This window comes from Talpa occidentalis, unplaced genomic scaffold, assembly GCF_014898055.3.
Source record: "Talpa occidentalis isolate TD23 unplaced genomic scaffold, MPIMG_talOcc4v2.1 talOcc4.11, whole genome shotgun sequence".
In the NCBI taxonomy this organism is placed as follows: Eukaryota; Metazoa; Chordata; class Mammalia; order Eulipotyphla; family Talpidae; genus Talpa; species Talpa occidentalis.
The window spans coordinates 103,136,835-103,144,679 of record NW_023601104.1 but is presented as its reverse complement, the minus strand read 5'-3'; the positions used below and the strand labels follow the sequence as shown (position 1 = coordinate 103,144,679).

General features: G+C 55.8%; 1 long non-coding RNA gene across 1 annotated transcript; it reads left to right on the top strand.

Annotated features, from left to right (window-relative positions):
• Positions 1–5,235: 5,235 nt before the first annotated feature.
• LOC119238376 (uncharacterized) lies at positions 5,236–6,139 on the top strand. Its single transcript, XR_005123560.2, has 3 exons — positions 5,236–5,378; positions 5,492–5,573; positions 5,905–6,139. It is a non-coding gene; the product is annotated as an uncharacterized LOC119238376 (long non-coding RNA).
• Positions 6,140–7,845: the final 1,706 nt, after the last annotated feature.

The window sequence follows — 7,845 nt, the reverse complement described above, 5'->3', positions numbered from 1 at the left end:
AATGCCAGAAGCAAAAAGACACTTTGCCAAAGAAGAAATGCCAATGGCCGGCAGGCACAGAAAAGACGTTCAGCATCACTGACATCAGGGAAACGCAAATCAAAACCACAATGAGCTGCCACCTCCCTCCACGGAGAAGGCGCCACATTGAAAAAGAGAAACTGGAAACAACACATGCTGGAGAAGCGGCGGAGAGAAAGGAGCCTCTGACACCGCCGGTGGGCGCGCAAACCGGTCCAGCCACTACGGGCAGCTGTGTGGAGGGTCCTCAGATCACTGAAAATGGGTCTACACAGGATCCGGCGTTCCACTCCTAGGAATCCACCCAAGGGACAAAAAAACCCAGGAAACCCGAACTGCTGTGTTCAGTGCAGCCCTAGTTATAACAGCCGGGACGTGGAAACAACTCATGCCAGGAAACAGATGATGGATCAACACGCTGTGGTAGTTACACCACGGAATACTGCTCAGCAATCAGAAAAGACACACTCATGCCACTGGTGGCGATAGAGATGGAGCTGCCAGGGATGATGCTACCACAATAAGGCAGGAGAAAGATCAACATCAGGTGGTTTCACTGACATGCGAGAAATAGAGAAACGGAACAAAAGGGAGAGAACAAGACAACCCTAGCAGGCTGCCCAAGACCTGAGGCTCCCAGCGGGGAGGGGGAGGGAGGGGGGTGAACAGAGGGGAGGGAAGAGCCCAAGGGATTATGGTGATGGGGCACGGGGGCTATTTTGGTGGGAGCACCATGGGGACCACCCCTGAGGGGAGACACCAATAACTAAAAAAATGAGCAACGATGCGAGAAAATAAAAAAAAAAAAATTGATGGTCTTTAAGGACAGGGAAGACCCGAAGACAATATAAATCAATAAATGCTCTAAAGGGGTCTCACCTGAGCACTGCTGCAGGCACTGCCGAGGCCTCCCCTCATCCGTTGTTCTAGATCTCAAGGAATTGTCTCTGGCCTGTGCAGCAAGTCAGCCTGCTGTGTGGGAATAATTAGAAAAATGCTATTTTTATTTTTAAAGGTTTATTTATTTATAGAAGAACCGGGGTACAGGCCAGAGGTGCGGGGGTGAGAGGCGTCACCAGAGACAGAGTGGGGAGCAGAACTGGTGGATGGATTGAAATCCAGGGCTGAGGGGGGCAGCGGGGAGAGGGGGAGGTCTGCTGCGCCCTGAGGGCTGCTCCTGACCCGGGGGTGGACCCGTCCTGCAGGGGCTGGCCAGAGCTGGGATCTCCATCTGTACCCTCCCCCCACCCCCCAGGAAGCCCATGAATATGACCTGAAATGGTCCCCAGTTCTCACGGGGAAGCTGAGCACGATCTGAGCTGTAGGAGAGATGGCGCCGCCATGGGGATCACGATGGCGAGACCTCGCTCAGGGCAGCGACCTCCTGCCCCAGGACGGTGCGGGGGCTCCTGACCCCAGCTCCCCCTGCCCAGGCAGCAGCTGCCGCCCCGTTCCGGTGCCGCCCCTGGCCAGGGCCTCTCCACCCGCCGGCCCTCAGCAGAGGCAGCACCGCTCAAGGCCCCACCCCGCCCAGAACCCCGGATATCCACTTGCTGCATCCCCAGGACTCCCCAAACCCTCTGAGCACGCCCTGGCCCTGGCCACACTCGCCGGGGGCTAGAGGGTCACCTGCACCCTCCGCTCGCACTAACAACCCCAGAAGCAGCCTGGGCGGAGGGGCGAGGTCACTTGTCAGGGAGGCTACCCCAATCTAGCCACAGGCAGACAGTGACCGCGCCCACAGCCAGGAAATGCAAATAGGCACCCCCTCCCCCCGCTGTCACCTCAATGCCCGCAAGCCCTGGACAACCGCATCCCTGATGGGTAAAAGCCCAAGCCTGCCCCAGCTGACCTGAGAAACCCCAGGCTCAGCCCCCAGGTGAGCCAGGCCCCACCCACCCACTGTGAAGGCGCAAAAGTCACAATTTCAGAACCGTGGGTAGGGGCCGCCAGAAACCCCCTACACCCTCTACTCCCTGTCTTCTCAGTATGTGCTTCACAACCAGCACAAGCCCTGGACAACCCGCATCCCTGATCGGAAAAGCCCGCACTGCGGGAAAAGCCCGCAAAGCTCCTTACTGCAGTATTTCTCGTCAGATATTTCTCCACAGAGGCCTGTCTTCTCGCCAGAATCTGCTTCCAAGGGTGTCACTTCTCAAATATTTCTCCTCAACACTCCTTACTACAGTATTTGCCCTCAGATTTTCTCTTCAGAGGCGTGTCTTCTCAGAACCTGCTTCCCAACGAGTCATTTCACCTCAGATATTTCTCAACAGTCCTTATGTTATAGAGCAACCCCGATATTAAACGGGTTCCTGGCTGTGGGTCCTCACCCGCGCGCTTTAAAGGGACTTATGAATACTCTACTACAGACACACACAAAAGGGTTAATAAAAGGTTTATTTCCAAGAGGAAAGGAAATAAGGAAAATGTACAACTCAGGGAAAATAGGGAAATAAAGTCTTAATGCGTCCTACCCGATCCGACGACCTGGAAACCCAAAGTCACTCCCAGAGCTGGCCGGAGGCTCCGCGCTGGCCCAGAGCCCAAAATGGAGAGAGAGCCCCCCAAAGCCCACGTGTCTGCCTTTTGTATCCACCTGGCTGCTTAACCCCACCCTCAGGTCCCAGCCACCTTCCTTGGGTGGTGATGATGGGATTTGGAGTTCCCAGTGTCTTTGGCTTTGACCTGGGGTGGGGGTGGAGTCCACAAAGCCTGTATGGAATTTGCTTTGGGACCGCCTTTTCCCCCTAACACTTACTGCAGTATTTCTCCTCAGATTTTCTCCTCAGAGGCCTGTCTTCTCCTCAGAATCTGCTTCCCAAAGGGTCATTTATCGTCAGATATCTCCTCTTAACTCATAACTAGAGTATTTCTCCTCAGTTTTATCTCCTCAGAGGTCTGTCTTCTCAGTATTTGCTTCACAACGTGTCATTACTCCTTAGACACTTCTCCTCAATAATCCTTACTGCAGTATTTCTCCTCAGATTTCTCTCCACTAGGCCTGTCCTCTCCTCAGAATCTGCTTCCCAGGGTGTCATTTCTCCTCAGATATTTCTCCTCAACTGTCCTTACTACAATATTTCTCCTCAGATTTTCTCCTCAGAGACCTGTCTTCTCAGAATCTGCTTCCCAACGAGTCATTTCATCTCAGATATTTCTCAACAGTCCTTACTGCAGTATTTCTCCTCAGATTTTCTCCTCAGAGGCCTGTCTTTTCCACAGAATCTGCTTCCCAGGGTGGCATTTCTCCTCAGATATTTCTCCTCAACACTCTTTACTACAGTATTTCTCCTCAGACTTTCTCCTCAGAGGCCTGTCTTTTCCACAGAATCTACTTCCCAGGGGGTCATTTCTCCTCAGATATTCCTCCTCAGCAGTCCTTACTGCAGTATTTCTCCTCCCTTTTTTCTCCTCAGAGGCCTGTCTTCTCCTCATTTTGTGCTTACCAACCAGTCATTGCTCCTCAGATATAACTCCTCAACAGTCCTTACTGCAGTATTTCTCCTCAGAGGCCTGTCTTCTCCTCAGAATCTGCTTCCCAACATGTCATTTCTCCTCAGATATTCCTCCTCAGCAGTCCTTCCTGCAGTATTTCTCCTCAGATTTTCTCCTCAGAGGCCTGTCTTCTCCTCAGAATCTCTTCCCAGGGGGTCATTTCTCCTCAGATATTTCTCCTCAACAGTCCTTACTGCAGTATTTCTCCTCAGATTTTCTCCTCAGAGGCCTGTCTTCTCTTCAGAATATGCTTCCCAACGTGTCATTTCTCCTCAGATATTCCTCCTCTACAAGAATTATTACAGTATTTCTCCTCCCTTTTTTCTCCTCAGAGGCCTGTCTTCTCCTCAGAATCTCTTCCCAGGGGGTCATTTCTCCTCAGATATTTCTCCTCAACACTCCTTACTGCTGTATTTCTCCTCAGATTTTCTCCTCAGAGGCCTGTCTTCTCCTCAGAATGTGCTTCCCAAAGTGTCATTTCTCCTCAGATATTCCTCCTCTACAAGAATTACTACAGTATTTCTCCTCAGATTTTCTCCTCAGAGGCCTGTCTTCTCCTCAGAATCTCTTCGCAGGGGGTCATTTCTCCTCAGATATATCTCCTCAGCACTCCTTGCTACAGTATTTCTCCTCAGATTTTCTCCTCAGAGGTCTGTCTTCTCCTCAGAATGTGGTTCCCAATGTGTCATTTCTCCTCAGATATTCCTCCTCAACACTCCTTATTGCAGTATTTCTCCTCAGAGGTCTGTCTTCTCAGTATTTGCTTCACAACATGTCATTACTCCTAGACACTTCTCCTCAACACTGCTTACTACAGTATTTCTCCTCAGATTTTTCTCCTCAGAGGCCTGCTTGTCCTCAGAATCTGCTTCCCAGGGGATCATTTCTCCTCAGATATTCCTTCTCAACACTCCTTACTGCAGTATTTCTCCTCACTTTATTCTCCTCAGAGGCCTGTCTTCTCCTCAGAATGTGCTTCCCAACATGTCATTTCTCCTCAGATATTTCTCCTCAACAAGAATTACTGCAGTATTTCTCCTCAAATTTTTCTCCTCAGAGGCCTGTCTTCTCCTCAGTTTGTGCTTCCCAATGTGTCATTCTCCAGCAGGAGAGCGAGTCTGGGTTGCGTCGTGGAGAGAGAAACCTCGTCCCCGGAGGAACGGGACCTGGTGACACCATCCGTGTGTCCTGACACGGAAGCCGCGTCTCCACCGTCCTCTTGATTCCAGTTCCCCAGACCCTCACGGGGCAGGTTCAAGCGCGAGGGCAGAGACGAGGCGCAGAGACAACCAGAAAGTCTCGGTGATGGTCACGAAGATCAGAGCATTTTCCTCCAAAGTGGGAATGAATGACGTGCAGAGGTGGAGTGAGCTCCGCACCCGCCACCCCACAGCCCCCGTCACAGCAAGAGGGAAAAGCTGAGACAGTCACGCGAAGCTCAGGAATAAGACACGGACGTCACGGTCATGGGTGTCACTCAGCTCCGTCCCGGACGCCCCACCCCCGAATCTACTCGGAAAGAAAAGGCCACGGGGGTCGACACTGGACACAGACAACACAAAAAAGAACATCACAGGCCCAGAGCCCTCGTGATCACTGAGGGGAACATCCTCCCAACGTCCTCGCCAGCAGGACCCGACCTGCGTCCCAGGGACCGTCCCCAGGATCACGGGGACTCCTCCTGGGCACGGGGCTGGTTCCACATCCTAGAGAGCCTCAGTGTATCCAACACGGCAACAAAGAGGAACACGGAACCCCAGGATCACATCAACAGACGCTGGAAAGCGCTCGACACAGTCCAGCCCCCATGTGTGGTGCAGGCCCTGGACGCCCTCGGGGGAGGAACAGACCTTCACATGGTGAGAGCATCCGTGACCAGCCACCGCCTGTGGGATGCTCAGGGCGACACGCGGAGGCCCTTCCTGGGAGGTCGGGAGCGAGACAGGGACGTCCTCTCTCCCCTGCCCTTCAGGAAACTGGGGCTGAAGACCCGGGTCTGTCGGCGTCCAGCGGACACGATCCTCCACGCAGGGAGAGCAAAAGCTCCCCGAGAGGTGACGGTCAGATCCTGAAGGGCCCCGTGGGGGCGGGTCGCAGGGTGAGCACAGCCCCAGAGGCGCCACACCGGGGCGCGCGTGAGTGGGAGGGGAGGGTCCAGCTCCGGTCACGGTCTCGCCCGAGGAGGAGATTCCCGGGAGCCAGCGGGGCCAGGCGGGGAGGACAGTGCCGTGACCACGTCAGCCCGTCACGCACAGACACGCACAGGACAGAGAGACATGGACGCGCTCGTGGGCTCATGCGGGGGAAGATTCGTTTTACTGCAATGGCCATGGCGGCGTGTCTGTGCGTGGACTGCCCATCGGAGAACACAATCACCTTTCACAGGGAACAGATCCACAAAGGCTGCGAGGAGACAATCCAAGCTAGAGAAGGAAGAAGACACTAAAGGCCTCACCCAGGGGAGAAAGAGCTGGACATTCCACACTCACGCCGGAGGAGGGAGATTGTCCCTGGACACATAACTGAAGATCCACAGACTCATGCGTCCCCGTGAAATACACCAGAACCTCACAGAAATGCAGCAAAGTTTGAATAAAGTTTATCCAAAACACACAAGACACTGAGCAGCAACAGTCCCGGGAACCCGGGAGACTCTGCAGAGAAGGGTCCACCCGAGAGCCCTCGTGGCGGGTGCCCCCGTCACAGACACCAGAGGTCAGGCCAGGAGACCCGGGACCCCCAGTGCTGACCAGGGGCCTTTCAGACAAGGAGTCGAGTCCGGCCGGGACAGAGACACACGCAGAGTCCTCAGACCCCCGTCCCTGCCAGCTGCCCAGGAGACTGTCCCCAGTGAGGGCTCAGCTCCTGGGCCTGGATCCAGGAACCCTGGCCAGGAGTCCCCACTGGCTTCCTGGGGCCCCCTGGGACCTGATGACGGGGGTGTGGACACTAGGGTGATCTGATCCCAGTGGGTCTCGGTACAGAACAGTGAATCAGTTGTTCTGACACAATTCAAAGGCAGAGACATTATTAAGCAGTCGGCATTGGGGGGGTGACCCCGGACTGGACACGAGGAGGACAGAGGGATGGACACCCACCAGGAGAGGGCAGGGGATGACCTGGAGAGCAGGTCAAGGCTGAGTTTATGTCCCTGTCCATGTCCCCCCACAGCCATGAGCTGAGTCCAGGCTGTGAGCTCGGAGCGCCCCCTGCTGGTGGGCCTGGGTGCTGCCCCCTCCTGTCCTGCAGGGTCTGTGTCTGGGCCACACCCGCCCCCTCCCCGGGTCCCCCAGTAATAGTAAGTAACAGACACCTGAACAGGTGAGGTTCATCCCTGGGGAGGTCTCACCTGTGCACAGACAGAGTCACCTCCTCCTTGGGGCTCCCCAGGAATGTGGGGAGCGGGAGCCTCTCAGAGGAGAGCAATGGTGCCCTGGGAAGCTGGGGTCCAGCTGAAGGAGCCCCAGACAGGAAGCCCCTGCCCCCCAAACTGCACCTGCTCCCGGGCTGTGCTCTGAGCTCTGAGCCTCCTGGGCCTCCCGGTGTCCCTGGGCCCCTGGGGTCCTGACACGCCCCAGTGGACCCCCAGCCCTGTCCCCCATCCTGCAGGGTTTGTGTCTGGGCTCACACCCGCTCCCCTCACTGTGTCTCTCGCACAGAAATACACGGCCGTGTCCTCGGGCCTCAGGCTGCTCATTTGCAGATACAGCGAGTTCTTGGCGTTGTCTCTGGAGATGGTGAATCGGCCCTTCACGGAGTCTGCGTAGCTTGTGCTGCCACCATCATAGCTAATTACTGCAACCCACTCAAGCCCCTTCCCTGGAGCCTGGCGGACCCAGTGCATGCCATAACTGCTGAAAGTGAATCCGGAGGCTGCACAGGAGAGTCTGAGAGACCCCCCAGGCGGCACCAAGTCTCCCCCAGACTCCACCAGCTTCTCCTCAGCCTGGACACCTGCAAACACAGACACAGCCCGTCAGGACATGGCTCTCGCCCGCTGCTTCCCCCTCCTGCCCCCCCTCCTCAGGGATCCTGCCCCAGGAATCACCCCCTAGAAGCGCCACGAGCAGCAGCCAGCTCAGCCCACGCTCCATGGCGAGTGTCCGCGTCCGTGCTGACCCGATTGGACCCTGGGTGCGGGCTGGGCTCCTGTGCGGGCTGCAGGGCGGGCCGGGCTGGTTTTCAGCAGCAGGGGACGCCCTATTTGCATGTGTCCTGCTATATAGCAGCTCTGGCTGGGGCTGGGCAGAGGAGCCGGGGAGGGTCCTGGGACGTGGGGTCATGACACACGATGAGCAGGTCCCTTATTAGGGCCAGAGCTGGTGA